Raw genomic sequence first — 19,736 nt, 5'->3', positions numbered from 1 at the left:
TAGGCATGCGTATTCAAATACAGAGATACGTGCCGACCAGAGTGGCCGAGTGGTTTTAGGCGCTTCAGTCTGGAACCGCGCGACCGCTACGGTCGCAGGTTCGAATCCTGCCTCGGGCAAGGATGTGTCTGATGTCCGTGGTTAGTTAGGTTTAAGTAGTTCTAGGTTCTAGGGGAGTGATGACCTCAGATGTTAAGACCCATAGTGCTCAGAGCCATTTGAACCATTTGAACAGAGATACGGCGCTGCAGCCAGCAACACCTATATAAGACATCAGATCGGTCACTGCTGCTACAATGGCAGGTTATCAAAATTTCAGTGACTCTGAACGGCGTGTCATAGACGCAGCACGAGCGATGGGAAACAGCATCTCCGAGGAAGCTATGAAGTGGTAATTTTCGGCCGGCCGCGGTAGTCTCGCGGTTCTAGGCGTGCAGTCCGGAACCGTGCGACTGCTACGGTCGCAGGTTCGAATCCTGCCTCGGGCATGGATGTGTGTGATGTCCTTAGGTTAGTTAGGTTTACGTAGTTCTAAGTTCTAGGAGACAGATGACCACAGCAGTTGAGTCCCATAGTGCTCAGAGCCTTTTTTTTTTTTTTTTTTGGTAATTTTCCCGTACGAACATTTCAAAATGGTCCAAATGGCTATGAGTACTATGGGACTTAACATCTTAGGTCATCACGAGGCGCCGGCCGCGGTGGTCTAGCGGTTCTAGGCGCGCAGTCCGGAACCGCGCGACTGCTACGGTCGCAGGTTCGAATCCCGCCTCGGGCATGGATGTGTGTGATGTCCTTAGGTTAGTTAGGTTTAAGTAGTTCTAAGTTCTATGGGACTGATGACCACAGATGTTAAGTCCCATAGTGCTCAGAGCCATTTTGAACCATCACGAGGCAGAGAAACTCCCTGACCCCGCCGGGAATCGAACCCGGGAACCCGGGCGTGGGAAGCGAGAATGCTACCGCACGACCACGAGATGCGGGCGTACGAACATTTCATGAATGTACCGTGAATATCAGAAATCTCGTAAAACATCAAATCTCCAACATCGCTACGGACGGAAAAAGATCCTGCAGAAATGGGAAATCTCGTAAAACATCAAATCTCCAACATCGCTACGGACGGAAAAAGATCCTGCAAGAATGGTACCAATGACGACTGAAGAGAATCGATCAAAGTGACAGAAGTGCACCCATTTCGCGAATTTCTTCATATTTCAATGCTGGGCCATCAACAAGTGTCAAAGTGCGAAGCATCGATATGAGCTCTCGGAGCCGATGGCTCACTCGTATACCTTTGATGACTGCAAGACACAAATCTTTACCCCTTGCCTGGGCCCTTCAACACTGACCTTGGGCTGTTGATGACTGGGAACATGTTGCATGGTCGGACAAGCCTCGTTTCCCGAATGGACGTGTTTGGGTATGGAGACAACCTCATTAATTCATAGACCCTGCATTTTAGCAGGGCACTGTTCAAGCGGTAGAGACTCTGTAATGGCGAGGGGTGTGTGCAGTTGTAGTGGTCTGGGACCCCTGATACGTCTAGATAAAACTCTGACAGGTGACACATACGTAAGCATTCTGTCTGATCACCTGTTTCCATTAACGCCCATTGTGAGTTCCGACGGACTTGGGCAACGGACCCCACGCGTCTAGAATGGCTACAGCGTGGCTCCAGGAACACACTTCTGAGTTTAAACACTTCCGCTGGCCACCAAACTCCCCAAAAGTGGACATTATTGAGAGTATCTGGGATGCGTTGCAACTTCCTGTTCAGAAGAGATCTCACCCCCTCGTACTCTTACGGATCTATGGACAGCCCTTGGAGTCACTGCCCTCCAGCATTACTTCAGACATTACTCAAGCCCATGACAAGCCGTGTTCTGGCACTTCCGAGGCTGGTAGGGGCAGGTGTTCCAGTTCTTTGGCTCTTCAGTGTATAACCAGAACATCCTGTTGCAACAGGGAAGAGACGATAACCAGTGGAAAAATGTTCCTGATGGAGCACAAAAGAGGCGAATACGTTCCTCTTGAAAAGATTCTGACCAAAAAGTGGGGAAGCAGCTGCCTCAGTTCCACCTTCCTAGCCAAAAATTTTTGCATGCAAACTTATCTGAAAAAGAAATTAGTACAAACGCTTATACTCCCAATCATTGACTACAGCGATATTATCCTACAAGGCCTCTCTCAGGAAAATTCCCGACGTCTAGAACTGGTCAAGAATGCCTGCGTCCGATATTTGTGACGTTCGACTTTTTGATCACATTTCACCAGCATATGCAAAATTGTCCTGGCTGCGTGCAGACAAACGCAGAGATTTCCATACACTCTGTCTCATCTACTGCCTTATAAATGTAAACTGTCCCTCATATCTCTCCTCGTCCCTAACGCTCATGTCGGAACAACATGACAGAAACACACGTTCCCATTATAATAAAATCCTCTCCGTTCCACTGCCTCGCTCAGTCACCTTCTCCAAGTCCTTTACAGTAGCGGGAACCTGACTCTGGAATAACCTCCCTCGTTATGTTAGACAACTTATAAGCATGTCCAGCTTCAAGAAAACAGTTAATGACGTATCTACTTAAGCAACAGTAATGCCTTCCTCTGTACGTGAATGCACTTCACCTCATTACTTCCCTCTTTGCCCCTCCTTAAATCTCCATTCCCCAAAACACGCTAAACTAGTAAACATCTACTTTACACACCAAGATATTATGTACATCTGCACAAACCTTCGTTACTATTGCCAATCCTTCTCATGTTTGTCATTATTATTAGATTTTTTTACTGTTATTATTATTGCTTACTATTGCTTTTATCATAATCTGTATGTATAGCACCTGCTGTAAAAATACTGCCAGCATTTAATTTATTAGGTCTTAGTCATGTTTATCATTACTTTTTTTTACTGTTATTATTATTGCTTTTATCATAATCTGTGTGTATAGCACCTGCTGTATAAATACTGCCGCATTTACTTTATTAGGTCTTAGTCACTACTCTTTATTCATATTGTCACTAGAGTAAGCTAATATTCTCATTTAAACTATGGTCATGATGTAACTCCGATGTGTGAAATGCTGCATGTGTGGAACACTGGCCCGATGTAACAGAGGGCCTGATGGCCCTAATCTGATCAGGTTAAATAAATAAATAAATAAATAAATAAATAATATTGGCGTTTTTCTGTGCTGAAAAGAAAACAGCAGAGAGATACTGGCGGTGGAAGGGAGAGCACACACTGCCAGTGGGACAGAAACTGGGAGGAGTCAGTGATGGTGGGAGGGAAGAAATGGTAGTGAAAGAGATATGGGTGAAGACAATAGCAGCCGGCCGGGGTGGCCGAGCGGTTCTAGGCGCTACAGTCTAGAACCGCGCGACCGCTACGATCGCAGGTTCGAATCCTGGCTCGGGCATGGATGTGTGTGGTGTCCTTCGTTAGGTTTAAGTCGTTCTAAGTTCTAGGGGCTGATGACCTCAGTAGTTAAGTCCCATAGTGCTCAGAGCCATTTGAAGACAATAGCAAAGGGAGTGAGAGAGAGAGGAGATAGTAATGGTCAGTGAGATAGTGGTAGTAAAAGGGACAGAGAGATGGATGGAGAGAGTGCAATTCGAGCGAAAGCGAGAGAAGATAGTGAGAATGATAAATAGAGATGAGTGCAGACGGTACATAGGCTTGGAGTGAGCATTAACAAGTAGGTATAGGCGAATACGCATTTCGGACCGGAGAGTAAGATTCAGGATGTTTCAAAAAGGACTTAATCACTTTGAAAATTGATATAAATGAGATTGACTTCTCATGGCTGTGATTCACAGTCTTATAATATTTCTTAAAAGACATCATAGTCGCCGTTATCTGTATGAAATATTTATTATTACGATTGCAATTTCGGCCTGTAAATAATTATACATATATATATAATTATATATATGATATATAATATATAATTTATAATATATATATAATATAAATAATCATATTTACAAACACATATATATATATATATATATATATATATATATATATATATATATATATATATATATATGTGTGTGTGTGTGTGTGTGTGTGTGTGTGTGTGTGTGTGTTTGTAAATATGATTATATATATATATATATATATATATATGTGTGTGTGTGTGTGTGTGTGTGTGTGTGTGTGTGTGTGTGTGTGTTCGTAAATATGGTTATTTATATTATTTTTTGTTGAACTGAATTGAGATGGACGGAAATATTTAAAAATCAGTGAATATATTTAAATCATGATAAGGTGGCATCGGACATATACATTGAGAATGTCGTCGCCGTAAGGAGGTTCGTGGGGCACGTTTATTCTGAGCTAAAATGAGATAAATACTGAAAATACAGTTTACACATAATGTTGAAATTTTAGGAACATGGATTAAACAAATAATGAAATCACAATAGCGTTAATCATAACTATAATTACTGAAGTGCACTATCCTACTTACATTGGGAATACAATATTAATCACTAGTGATATGTTGATTATCCGCACGTCGGTATCTCGTCCGTGCGCAGTGGAAATTTCCTTGTATAATAACTAGTATGCGCCCTGCAGAACGCAATGACTTTTTATAAATTAAAGAGTTTAAATTAGAGCGGCCAGTCTAACGCGCGAGGCTCTCCATCGACTCCATTCCAGAACAGATAACAGAAGAAGTAATTAACAAAAGACTAGACATCCTTTCTGTGTCTCACCAGCGATCACATGCGACCGCGCACAAGATAACTTACATTGGCTTTCATGCTTTATTAAACAGGGTTCTCTGATTTAAAAAAAAATAGATTTACATGCTATGGCTAAAAATGTGCCTTTAAAGGCCTTAGGGCCATTTTCAAGTAACACTGCAAAAGTTACATTCTGTCAGAATATAAGACATGTACTCATGTCAGATACTCTTATATTCTGACAGAAAGTAACTTTTGCAGTGTTACGTGAAGGTGGCCCTAAGGCCGAAATTGCAATCGTAATAACAAATATTTCATACAGTCAACGGCGAATGTGAAGTCATATAAATTAATTCATAGTACCTACAGAGATGATTGTAGTGTCAATTTGTAGGGAAATATATCAAGTTTTGTCTCGCGTAGTTCTCTAGTGCCGAATCGCACCGTAAGGAGCGCTAGCGGCAGTTGCGTTAAAGATGGCTGCCCTCACTGGACCCGAGCATGCTAGCTGTGTGTTTTGGTTCGAAGAATCGAAGTCGGTGCAACAGTTCAGCGTAATTTCCGTACCAAGTACGCTACAGATTCTCTTAGTACGCCTACAATTTATGAGTGGTATAAATGTTTTGTAGAAACATGGTAAATCATCATGCCGTCCAAGCACATCTGACAACGTCATTGAGCGAGTGAGACGACGTTTTGTCAACAGCCCTACGAAATCGACCAGGCGCGCATATCGCGAACTGGAAACCGCTCATACGACTTTTTAGTGTGTGTTGAGAAACCGTCTGCATTTGAAACGGTACAGATTGACGTTCGTACAAGCAATAAAGGACACTGATGAAATTGCTCACAAGATCTTCTGTGCAGATATGTTAAATCGATTACATGACTATGAAGATTTCTTGGACAAAATCATCTTTTCTGACGAGTCGACTTTTCATTTAACTGGCAAGGTTAACACACATAACTGTAGGATTTGGGGCAGTGAAAATCCACATCAAACATTTGCAGCATGTTGGTGATAGCCCTACACAGAACGTTTTTTGTGTATTGAGCAAGAACAAAGCGTACAGCCCCCATTTTTTCTGTGAGAGAACCACCAACGTGACAGTGTACGTGGATAAGTTACAACAATTTTTGAAACCACAGATCGATGAGGAAATGTTTACTTCATGCAAGACTGTGCACCACCCCACTACTTAACTGGCGTCCGCGATTTTCTCAGTGACCGCTTTCCAGGTCAATGGATTGGCCGCGATGCGCCAATTGCATGACCCCCACGTTCCCCAGACCTGACACCACTCGATTTTTTTTTTATGGGGATTCGTCAAGGATATCGGGTTTGTACCGCCTGTACCGGCTTTTCTACCTGAGCTTAGAACAAGAATTTACGCCGCCACTGATCAAGGTACACCTGCAATGCTACAACGGGTTGGGGATGATATTGACATCTGATGGGATGTGTGCAGCATAACCAACGGAAGTAGCATTAACATCTTTAGTTTGGTGAAAAAAAAAAAACGACCCTTGATGTGTTTCCCTACAAAATAACACTAGACCTAACTCTTTTCAATAAATTTATATGAATTTTTAAAGTTGTAAACTCCTCTTGTCGCCTTTTTTGTGCAGTATGTACCTGGAATTGTGAAACACCCTCACGCTCAACTTAAGGATCTCATGATATCTGTAGCACGCAGTAAGTAAATGTATCATATTGAAATATTTCGTTTACATGTATGAACAATGTCCTATTACTTTACACATTGTATTTAATTATCAGTGATGTACGATGATTTTTTGTTTTACCTTCTGAGACCACAGTATAAGCGATCCCTTTGCTGATGTAAAACAATTTTATGCGTTGCACTGTCTTTTACAGTTTCTTGAGTACGTTCACCACTTAGGGGTGGCCGAGCGGTTCTAGGCGCTACAGTCTAGGACCGCGCGACCGCTACAGTCGCAGTTTCGAATCCTGCCTCGGGCATGGATGTGTGTGATGTCCTTAGGTTAGTTAGGTGTAAGTAGTTCTAAGTTCTTGGGGACTGATGACCTCAGAAGTTAAGTCTCATAGTGCTCAGAGCCATTTGAACCATTTTTTGTTCACCACTTATCGTTTTTATTTCTTTGTGTTTACTTGCATCAGCAGTTCTCGAGTATATTAGAAATGAGAACATTATCTACGTCTACTGTAACAAAATGTGTTAATTTACACTACCTCGACTTTGGTTACTGTACCATTTTCAAATAATTGCTGAGTATGAAATGCATCGACGTGTATTCACTTTTCGTATGGGGACACAGTCATGTTGTCAACCATTTCTACATCTACGTCATACTCAAAAATGTTTCAAATGGTTCTGAGCACTATGGGACTTAACTTCTAAGGTCATCAGTCCCCTAGAACTTAGAACTAATTAAACCTAACTAACCAAAAGACATCACACACATCCATGCCCGAGGCAGGATTCGAACCTGGGACTGTAGCGGTCGCGCGGTTCCAGACTGTAGCGCCTAGATCCGCTCGGCCACCGCGGCCGGGACATCATACACCGCAAGCCTCCTAATGGTGTGTGGCGGTGGGTACTTTCGGTGCCACTATCTGATCCCCCCAACCCTGTTCCACTCGCGAACAGTGCGTGGAAAGAATGATTGTCGGTAAACCTCTGCATTGGCTCTAATTTCCCGAATTTTCTCCTCGTGGTCAATACGAGAGATGTACGTGAGGGAAAGTAATATGTTGTCCTACTCTTGCCGAAAAGTGCTGTCCCGAAATTTCAATAGTAAATCTCTCCGTGATGCACAACGCCTCTCTTGTAACCTCTGCCAGTGGAGTTTGTTTAGCATCTCCGTTACGCTCTCTCGCCAGCTAAGCGATCCCGTGACGAAACGCGCCGCTCTTCGTTGGATCTTCTCTGTCTCCTGTATCAGATCTACCTGATACGGATCCCAGATAGATGAACAATATTCACGAATCGGGCGAACAAGCGCCTTATAAGCCACTTCTTTCGTGGATGAGTTACATTTCCTTAAGATTCTTCCGATGCATCCAAGTCTGGTGTCCGCTTTTCCCACTACACGTTTCATGTGGTCGCTCTGGATAGTTACGCCTAGATATTTTACGTCAGACGCTGTCTCCACCCGTTTTTCATCAATAGTGTAGCTGTACTGTAGTGGATTTCTTTTCCTATGTATGCGCAGTATGTTACATTTATTTACGTTCAGGGTCAACTGCCAGAGTCTGCACCATTCATCAATTCTCTGTAGGTCGTTCTGCAAATTCTTACTATCTTCTGGTGTTACTACTTTGGTATCATCTGCGAATGGCCTTAAAGAGCATCCGATGCTTTCTGCTAGTTCACTTATATGTATTGTAAACAGCAACGGTCCTATAACAATTCCCTGTGGTACTACGGATATTACCTTTATATCTGTCGATTTAGTTCCGTTAAGAGCGACGTGTGAAGTTCTGTCTGCAAGAAAGTCTTGAAACCAATCGCAAGTCTGCTCCGATACTCTGTAACTCGTATTTCTTTCCTTAAACGGCAATGCGGGCCGGAGTCAACTACCTGACTGAAATCAAGAAACGCGGCATCAGCCTGAGCGCCGTTGTCCACTGCGCTGTAGATCTCATGGAGGAACAGAGCGAGCTGAGTTTCGCACGATCTCTGTTTGCGAAATCCATGCTGATTTTTATAGATGAGATGTTCATTTTCAAAAAAACGTCATAATTATTGAGCATAAAACACGTGTAAGGAGGCTGTTGAGGTTTTTATGTTGGTAACGCCACGTAGCGCTCTGTATGAAAATCACTGACTGTGCTGTGTGCAGTCTGTGGCTGGTTGGCATTTTTGTAATATTCGCTATTGTAGTGTTGGGCAGTTGGATGTGAACAGCGCGTAGCGTTGCGCAGTTGGAGGTGAGCCGCCAGCAGTGGTGGATGTGGGGAGAGAGATGGCGGAGTTTTGAGAGCGGATGATCTGGACGTGTGTCCATCAGAGACAGTAAATTTGTAAGACTGCATGGAGAAACACATTTCACTTATGACAAATTATATTTGGAATCAGGTTTCAGTTTACAACTCATCATTTCAGCCTTAGAGCGAATGTTTCACCCCATAATCCTGTCAAATGAGAAATTTTGGCAAGAAGAAAGTAATTACCTTATATTTTCTTCTGAGGCCGTGAATAAAATTTTAATCGCTTTCAGTCTGCATGCATTTCCGACCAAATAGGGACACCACACTGTTGATACGGATACCTTGTTTTTCACTTCAAACAAAAGCAACAAAAAGCTGATGTTTTTCGTTGTCCAAAAAATTACTTATGTATTTGAGACTCTTATCTCAGAAACAGCAAGTTTTCTCAGAGACTTTTCGGAATCTGTTGCGGTCCAGGCAGCTGCAGGACACTGTTGAGTTGCTTAGTTCTTACGTTAGTTAGTAGCTTGTGTTTGTTGGTTGGTCGGTTGGTTTTGGAGGAGGAGACCAGACAGCGAGGTCATCTGTCTCGTAGGATTAGGGAAGGACGGGGAAGGAAGTCGGCCGTGGCCTTTCAAAGGAACCATACCGGCATTTGCCTGGAGCGATTTAGGGAAATCACGGAAAACCCTTAATCAGGATGGCCGGACGCGGGATTCATCCGTCGTCCTCCCGAATGCGAGTCCAGTGTGCTAACCACTGCGCCACCTCGCTCGGTTTGTGTTTGTTCCATCGAAAACTTCTGTCTGTTCTTACAGACAACGTAAGCTTCTGCATCGTCATCAGCTGTCACATCTTCATAACTTTGAGTTTCCTTCTCCAAAATAGTATCGTGATCACTAAATACTTGAAATCAGAGTCATTATCACTGTCATCAACGTCTTCATCTGAGTTTTCATTGACGCGCTGTTGAAGACCCACAAAGTCTTGCATAGGAAACGCCGCATAGACGGTCTAACTCTTCTCACCCTGGAGAAAAAGTAACATTGAAGAAAAAAAAACGCTCTATGGTACGTCAGTGAGATCTCTCAAGGCCCAAATATAAGAAACAAATTGCAGCAACAATGCCAGATTTCTGGCACATGTAGCTTGACATCCAATAGGAAGGTACACAGAAGAGGCTACTTCATCTCACAGGGGCGTGTGAAATGTCACAAGTAGAAAAGAAAACTATAGCGGTCTGAGAGGCCACCCATAGTAGTTAAGGGTTAAGATAAATACATTGTTTGGGCTGGCCGCGGTGGTCTCGTGGTTCTAGGCGCGCAGTCCGGTACCGTGCGACTGCTACGGTCGCAGGTTCGAATCCTGCCTCGGGCATGGATGTGTATGATGTCCTTAGGTTAGTTAGGTTTAAGTACTTCTAAGTTCTAGGGGACTAATGACCACAGCAGTTGAGTCCCATAGTGCTCAGAGCCATTTGAACCATTTTTTGAAATACATTGTTTGTTCTCTAGAGAACAAACAATGTATTTATCTTAACAGTGTTCAAAATTCATATATATCAGTTCATGACATCCAGTCTTACAAATTTACTGTCTCTAATGGACACACGTCCAGATCATCCGCTCTCAAAACTCTGCCATCTCTCTCCCCACATCCACCACTGCTGACGGCTCACCTCCAACTGCACAACGCTACGCGCTGTTCCCATCCAACTGCCCAACACTGCAATAGCGAATATTACAACAATGCCAACCAGTCACAGACTGCGCACAGCACAGCCAGTGATTTTCATAGAGAGCGCTACGTGACGTTACCAACATAAAAACCTAAACAGCCTACTTACATATGTTCCATTATTCTACAACAGATTGACGTCAACGATATAGGTCTGTAATTGTGTGGATCTGTCTTACGGCCTTTCTTAAAAACGGGAATCAGCTGCGCTTTTTTCCAGTCGTTAGGTCTCTTTCGTTGCTTAAACGATCTACGATAAATTACTGCTAGAAGCGGAGCAAGTTCTTTCGCATAGTCTTTACAAAAACTTATAGGTATCTCATCTGGTCCTGACGCCTTTCCATTACTAAGCGATTGTAGGTGCTTTTCAATTCCGCGATCGGTTATCTATCTGCCACTAGCAGACGTTGGAAATCGTACGATGAGGTCAATCCCAATAATCTGGAAAGGCGTTTCGGCTGGTGGAACTGGTATGTGTCAGCCAGGTGGTTTCTGAGGAACTGCCTGTCTCCTCTGGCACTCTCTACAGTGCGACACGTAGTGACGGGGACACTTCTAAATAAACCTGGCCAGAAAAATCTCTTGCGGCTTCTGTCGTAGGTCTAAATATATTCTAAATGTCCGGCCTCAGGTGTTTCATGGAATTCCTGTAGAATATGTAAGCGCATGTGTTTAGGAATCACTGGGAGCCACCTCTTTCCAAACAGATCAAAGTTTTTCTTGCAAAGTAATCCATTAACTACTTTAAATTGTCCTTTCACATCCTCTGACCGGTTTAAGACACGCATAATTTGAGATATCGTGGCGTCCTTCTTCTGCTCAACAGAGAGATACTGGAGTGTAGCGAGACAGTCACTATCTTCATCAAACTCTTGATGGTCTTGTACAGGGTTTCTTGAGACAGTCAGCATCTTGGTGTTTTCTTCCACTTTTGTACACTGTGGTAATGTCATACTCTTGAAGACCTAGTGCCCACCTGGCGAGTCGTCCTGATGGATCCTTAAGATCTGTCAATCAACAAAGTGAATGATGGTCTGTAACAACTGTGAATGCCCTTCCATAGAGATACTGTCGAAATTTGCACATAGCCCAGATCACAGCAAGACACACTCTTTCTGTAGTTGAGTAGTTTCTCTTGGCTTTTGTTTGTATCCTAGAAGCATAGACTATAACCTTCTCTTTTCCATTGGAAATTTGCACCAGAACAGCACCGATCCCATACCCACTGGCTTCTGTGTGTTCTGTAGGTGCTCTCTCATCATACAGACCAAGTACAGGGTCAGTCGTCACAGCTTTTCGCAGCACATCGAAAGAATCTTGTTGAGCACCACACCAGATAAATTAGCATCAGCTTTTAACAACTCTTGGAGTGGTCTGGCTTTGATACAAAACTCTTTGATATAACGACGATAATAAGAACGCAATCGAAGGAAGCTTCTCACATCTCTCATACTTTTAGGAATAGGAAATTCCGTTATAGATCTCACCTTTTCTGGGTCTGGCCGCACACCATCGTTTGACACAAGGTGTGCAAGTAATTTGATTTCTTTTGCTCCAAAGAGAGACTTTCTTGGATTAAGTTTTAGTCCACCTTGTTGGAGACACTTAAGAACGGCCCTCAGTCTTTTTATGTGTTCATCAGATGTCTCTGAGAACACTACAATGTAATCTAAATAACAAAGACACATCGTCCACTTTAGGTGACGTAGAAAATTTTCCATCATCCGTTCAAAAGTTGCTGGTGCATTACACACGGGCCCTCATGGTTTATGATTGCAGTTTTCTTACGATCAGCCTCATCTACTTCGATTTGCCAGTATCCCGAGTACATGTCCATGGTTGAGAAAAACTTCCCCTTCAGACAATCTAGTGTATCGTCAATTCGTGGAAGAGGGTAAACGTCCTTTTCAGTTATCTGATTAAGCTTCCTGTGATCAACACAAAAGCGCCAACTGCCATCCTTCGCCCTGACGAGGAACAATGGTGACGACCATGGGCTCTGCGAAGGCTGAATGATGTCATTCTTCATCATTTTGTCTACATCGTCGAGAATTATTCGACGTTCCGTTCCTGATACACGGTATTGTCTCTGGCTTATTAGTTGATGGTCTCCAGTGCTAATCCGGTGCTTCACCGGCGATTTGTCTAATTTCTACGTCTAAATCTACATACATACTCCGCAATCCACCATACGGTGCTTGGCGGAGGGTACCTCGCACCACAACTAGCATCTTCTCTTCCTGTTCCACTCCTAGACAGAACGAGGGAAAAATGACTGCCTATATGCCTCTGTACGAGCCCTAATCTCTCTTATCTTATCGTTGTGGTCTTTCTGCGAAATGTAAGTTGGCGGCAGTGAAATTGTACTGCAGTCAGCCTCAAATGCTGGTTCTCTAAATTTCCTCAGTAGCGATTCACGGAAAGAGCGCCTCCTTTCCTCTAGATACTCCCATCCGAGTTTCTGAAGCATTTCCGTAACACTCGCTTGACGATCACATCTACCAGTAACAAATCTAGCAGCCCGCCTCTGAATTGCTTCTATGTCTTCCCTCAACCCGACCTGATAGGGATCCCAAACGCTCGAGCAGTACTCAAGAATAGGCCGTATTAGTGTTTTATAAGCGGTCTCCTTTACAGATGAACCACATCTTCCCAAAATTCTACCAATGAACCGAAGACGACTATCCGCCTTCCCAACAACTGCTTGTCCCACTTCATATCGCTCTGCAATGCTACACCCAAATATTTAATCGACGTGACTGTGTCAAGCGCTACACTACTAACGGAGTATTCAAACATTACGGGATTCTTTTTCCTATTCATCCGCATTAATTTACATCTATCTAAATTTAGAGTTAGCTGCCATTCTTTACACCAATCAGAAATCCTGTCCAAGTCATCTTGTATCGTCCTACAGTCACTCAACGACGACACCTTCCCGTACACCACAGCATCATCAGCCAACAGCCGCACATTGCTATCCACCCTATCCAAAAGATCATTTATGTAGACAGAAAACAACAGCGGACCTACCACACTTCCCTGGGGCACTCCAGATGATACCCTCACCTCCGATGAGCACTCACCATCGAGGACAACGTACTGGGTTCTGTTACTTAAGAAGTCTTCGAGCCACTCACATATTTGGGAACCAATCCCATATGCTCCTACCTTAGTTAGGAGTCTGCAGTGGGGAACCGAGTCAAATGCTTTCCGGAAGTCAAGGAATATGGCATCCGTCTGATATCCTTCATCCATGGTTCGAAAGATATCATGTGAAAAAAGGGCGAGTTGCGTTTCGCAGGAGCGATGCTTTCCAAAGCCGTGCTGATGCATGGACAGCAACTTCTCTGTCTCAAGGAAATTCATTATATTCGAACTGAGAATATGTTCGAGAATCCTGCAACAAACCGATGTTAAGGATATTGGTCTGTAACTTTGAGGATCCGTCCTTCTACCCTTCTTATATACAGGCGTCACCTGCGCTTTTTTCCAGTCGCTCGGGACTTTACGTTGGGCAAGAGATTCGCGATAAATGCAAGCTAAGTAATTAGCCAATGCAGTAGAGTACTCCGTGTAAAACCGGATTGGAATCCTATCAGGACCTGGCGATTTATTTACTTTCAACCCATTCAGCTGCTTCACAACCCCAGGGATGTCTATCACTATGTCCTCCATACGGGAATCTGTACGAGACTCAAACGGCAGTATGTTTGTACGATCCTCCTGCGTGAAAGACTTCTCAACTACTAAATTTAAAATTTCCGCTTTCGTTTTGCTGTCTTCCGTTGCCAGGGCAGACTGCTCACTGAATGACTGTATCGAAGCCTTCGACCCGCTTATCGATTTTACGTAAGACCAGACTTTCCTTGGGTTTTCAGCAAGATCTTTTCCTAAGGTATGACAGTGGTAGTGGTTGAATGCTTCTCGCATCGCTCTTTTTACAGCAGCACGAATCTCTACTAACTTTTGCCTGTCATTCTCCCGATCTTTCTTGTACCTACCGCGAGTGCAACTGCCTTTGCTTCGTGGGCATTCTCCAAATTGCGCTGTCAAACTACGGTGGGTCTTTTCCCTCCGTAACCCACTTTTTCGGGCAATGCGTGATTTACAATGTGTTTAAAATTTGCCGATAATTCTTCCACGTCCATCGTACCGGAAGTAAATGAAGTGGATTCATTTACTAAGTGGGATGCTAACAACTGCTTATCTGCTCTTTCTAGTAAGAATACTCTCCTAGCCTTCTTGACCGACTTTTTAACTTTCGTAACCATAGTCGTAATGACATAATGATCACTAATCCCTGTCTCAACACTGACGCCGTCGATGAGGTCTGGTCTGTTCGTGGCTGCCAGATCTAAAATATTTCCATTACGCGTTCGCTGTCGATTTAGCTGCTCAAGACAGTTTTCGGATAATGTGTTCAAAAGTAATTCACACGACGGCTTGTCTGTACCACCTGTAATGAATCCATAGACATCGCAGTCTGTACTAGGTAGGTCGAAGTCGCCTCCGACTAATATAGCATGATCCGGGTACTTCTGCGATACAGAGTGTAGACTCCCTTTGAATGATTCTAGAACTGTCACGGTGGAACCTGGTGACCGGTAATAACACCCCACAATTAACTTTATTTCCCCTAGCCCTGTTAAACGTGTCCAGATAACTTCACAGTCACACTCTACTTCCACCTGTCGCTCTTCACCTGTCGATTGAAGCATTCAGAGAACTCTTGAAAAATGGCAAGTAGTTTTTTTCTGTTTTCCTTAGTGAAATCTGGTGACATGCAGAAAAAATATCTTGTCTCGCAGCGGTAGCGCTGATTTCGCCCACAGACTCGGCATGGTAGGTTTCTATGAGGCTCCGCTGTTCTTCAATTCCGGCCGCGGTGGCCGTGCAGTTCTAGGCACTTCAGTCCGGAACCGCGTGACTGCTACAGTCGCAGGTTCGAATCCTGCCTCGGGCATGAATGTGTGTGATGTCCTTAGTTTAGTTAGGTTTAAGTAGTTCTAAGTTCTAGGGGACTGATGACCACAGCTGTTAAGTCCCATAGTGCTCAGAGCCATTTTTTTTTTTTTATTCTTCAATTAACGGCTCAGCGTTTGCTACGCACATGCGTCTTGGAAGTATCTGCGCTTCAATGTCTATTCCACTTCCTCCCTTATGACATCTTGAAGCGTGTCGGTCTTTTGCTTGTTGTGGAATCCAAGTGCCTTCTGAACTTCCTCTGTCACTATCTGACGAAGAACGCCTGTGAAATCAGTTGCTTCCTCCATCACTTACATCGATGGAGGCCGTTCAAACTTCTTCCGTGTAATTCCTTTTCGATGCATTGTCTCGGTACAATGGCAACACTCTCTGAAGTCGTCTGCTGTCGAAACCTCCTGTAGGAGTAGGGCTTGATACATGGGCTCAGCAACACCCTTAAGATGTCCAACCTTATCTTCCTCCTTCATTCTACGATCCACTATTTTACACAGCTCCAAGACGTCTTGAATGCTGGATGCTGTAGTTTCCCCTGGACGCTCTGCCCTGCACTGTAATTATCTTCAGCCTTACACTTCTGTCGTTGTGTGTCGCAGAAATACTTGCGCAGTTCCTCCTGGAATACTTCCCACCTTGTGAACTTCTCCTCGTTGTTCTCGTACCATTGCTTGGCAGTGCCCTCGAAGTAGGCCGGCCGGAGTGGCCGTGCGGTTCTAGGCGCTACAGTCTGGAACCGAGCGACCGCTAAAGTCCCAGGTTCGAATCCTGCCTCGGACATGGATGTCTGTGATGTCCTTAGGTTAGTTAGGTTTAATTAGTTCTTAGGCGACTTATGAATTCAGAAGTTAAGTCGCATAGAGCTCAGAACCATTTTGAACCCTCCAAGAAGAAAAATACGTTAGCCAAACACACAGTGTCATCCTATTTGTTAAATTTGGCTATACGCCCATATACCTTCAGCCACTTGTTTGGATCGTGACCATCGTCACCAGAGAACCCGGAAGGATGTCTGCTGTGGTGGCACACAGTTGCTGTCATCGAAACGTTCTCTTCTTCTTCTGTCTCCGATCTGCTGAATATGGCTCGAAATCGGGCTTCTCGCCCCCTAAACGGCGGCTCTGCCGTGGCCTGATGGGAGCCACTGTGTTGTCGATAATGTACGCTATCGCAAAATCCAATACCCGTCGCCTCCACCAGAATAATGTCACGTGGAAGAAGGTGTAATCAGATGAATGACAAACACTGACTTCAATTAACGAACGTTTATTCAGCACTTGCACATACAAGAGCGCGGAGCGAACTGTCTCCTGCCAGAACACATACAGTATATACAGGGTGAAAAGTATTTAAACCGACAAACTTTGGTAGTTTGTAGGGGGCATGAAAACAAATATTTTTTCTTAATGTCATTTTTTCGTATGAGGATTATTTAAACCGGTGGAGGCCGTATTACGATCTTCAGTTGTTAGAGGCCGTGTTACGCTTTTCAGCGGTAGGCAACTGCTGTCCACCAGTGTAGTAGCGCCTTGCCTCTGTTTACTAATGGAGCGTTGCACCTGGAGTGAGTGCACTGATATGGTTGGTGCGTACTACGTAGCGCACCACAACGGACGAGCTGCTCAGCGGGTTTATCAACAACAATATCCTAATCGCCGTATCCCGCATCATGCGACCTTTGCTGCTGCGTACCAACGTCTGCTTGAGACCGCATCATTTAGCAGATTACCTGGACAGGGAGGCTGTCGCACGGTAAGAACGCTGTAATTTGAGAAAGCTGTCTTGCAGCGTGTGGAGCGGGATCGTTCAATCAGCACTCGTGCAATTGCACATAACGTGGGGACGAATCAGACGAATGTAGGAACAGTCCTTCGAGAGCAATTGTTACGTCCATTTCACTTACAGCGTGTCCACAACATGGAACCAGTTGATTATACACCCTGAGCAAAGTTTTCGCAGCGGTACCTGGAACAGTGTGAAATGCATCCTACAACCTCTGTGTTGTTTACCGATGAAGCAACTTTCGCGCGTGATGGAGTCTTCAATATGCACAATTCGCATGTTTGGAGTGAGGATAATCCACATGCCACAGTTACTAGCGCTCATCAAGTGCGGTTCTTCGTTAATGTGTGGGTCGGTGTTGTTGGGGACTATTTAACTGGGCCGTATCTGCTACCTAGGCCATTAAATGGCAGGCACTATTACAATTTTCTCTCCAGAGCATTTCCAGAGTTGCTGGAAGACGTGCCGCTCCCTACACGACAACGCATGTGGTTCCAACATGACGGGGCGCCGGCACATTTGAGTCGTCGTGTGCGTCGATTCCTGGACCGACGGCTCCCAGAAACGTGGGTTGGCAGAGGTGGTCCTGTACCGTGGTCTGCTCGATCCCCAGATATGTCCCCTCTGGACTTTTTTGTGTGGGGAGAGATGCGCAACCTTGTTTACGCAACTCCTGTTGCATCAGAAGAGGATCTGGTTGGCCGGATAGTAGCAGCAGCAAGAACAATTCAGGGTAATCCTGGGGTTTTTGCCCGTGTCAGACAGAACATGATCCGACGGTGAAACCTTTGTTTACGTGTCAATGGAGGCATTTTTGAAAATCTACTGCAATTGAAATTGGATTGCGCTAATGTGTTGTCTCTTGGTCATAAAAAATTGAAAAGTATTTGTTGGCTTAATTACTTTACTGCCAGAGAAATCTTCCTCTACCAGTTTAAATAGTAAAAAATGACATTAGGGAAAAATATTTGTTTTGATGCCCCTACAACCTCCCAGAGTTTGTCGGTTTAAATACTTTTCACCCTGTATACAGCTACAGTACATTCCAGTAGAATGATTCTTAACATTTGTGGCTACTTCTAGAATATAATCGAACCGGATATATAAATTAAAATTGTACAGTCCAGGTGAGTTTTGAACTCACGGCCCTCCATACAAGAGTTTAGTATCATAACCACTATACGACAGTGCCACTCAGCTTTTTCTGCGACAATATAACGTGAACTTGCGAGGACTGTACACCGTCTTCGATCGCTCAGATTTCGCGGAAGTAAGTGTTTGTGTGCCACCCGTAATGTTGACAAAACCGCGTGACAAGCGGTGACATTATTTTCCACTTTTGTGGCGAGCAATCGACTCTGATTGTCATATGTCATGGCGAAAGACCTTTTAACGGGAACTTACCGTAGAGGTCGCCTGTGAACTGCTCATGGCGCTGTTTATGATAGACATCTATTAATTATTATTAGTACCATCAGGAATATTACTATGTTGTGTGTGTGAAAGTTTATCAGATATGTCAATTAGAACTCAAAATATTCATTTACAATGATAATTCCTGAGCCCACTGAGTAAATAGAGAATAGAAATATTTTTTCAGTGGGCAACACAAGAATGTAGACTTGCTGACTGGAAACTATGGTCAGTACGTTCTCCATCGCTTTCTGGCTGCCAACATAAATAGTTTTCAGGTTCTTGTAAAAGACGACAAATAATATTTTCTACTACTTATGATTCATTCTGAACTAACCCGCCGCCCCACAATAGGGTTTCATGAGTGAGTTTGCATGTATCAAAATATCAGGTATAAATGGCTGTATCTTTGACTATATTGACTTAGAAGCTTTCACACTGTCAAGGGACCATTGACCTCAGTATGTGACATACATTTCAACTTGATACGTCTATCGATACCTGAGAAAAAGGAGTCTTAACACACGGACTCATAGATAGAGAAATGACAAAATTTATTTTGTTGGTATAATTACAAATTTTTCTTTCGGCTGTACTGTGAAACCTTCCTCTCCGCCTATATTCATGATTGTAGACCAACGGGAAGTACCCTATAGGTTTTCATCAATGAACAAAAACACAACATGTAGAACAACATCTTTGCAGCCTGTAAGTATAATTTTAAATTATTACTACGCCAAAGAGAATCTAATCACCAAAACAATATATATATATTGAAATAAGAACACCGTGAATTTATTGTCCCAGGAAGGCGAAACTTTATTGACACATTCCTGGGGTCAGATACATCACATGATCACACTGACAGAACCACAGGCACACAGACACAGGCAACACAGCATGCACAATGTCGGCACTAGTACAGTGTATATCCACCTTTCGCAGCAATGCAGGCTGCTATTCTCCCATGGAGACGATCGTAGAGATGCTGGATGTAGTCCTGTGGAACGGCTTGCCATGCCATTTCCACCTGGCGCCTCAGTTGGACCAGCGTTCGTGCTGGACGTGCAGACCGCGTGAGACGACGCTTCATCCAGTCCCAAACATGCTCAATGGGGGACAGATCCGGAGATCTTGCTGGCCAGGGTAGTTGACTTACACCTTCTAGAGCACGTTGGGTGGCACCGCATACATGCGGACGTGCATTGTC

Source organism: Schistocerca gregaria, chromosome 10, assembly GCF_023897955.1.
Source record: "Schistocerca gregaria isolate iqSchGreg1 chromosome 10, iqSchGreg1.2, whole genome shotgun sequence".
Taxonomy (NCBI): domain Eukaryota; kingdom Metazoa; phylum Arthropoda; class Insecta; order Orthoptera; family Acrididae; genus Schistocerca; species Schistocerca gregaria.
Note: the sequence above shows the minus strand (reverse complement) of the source record.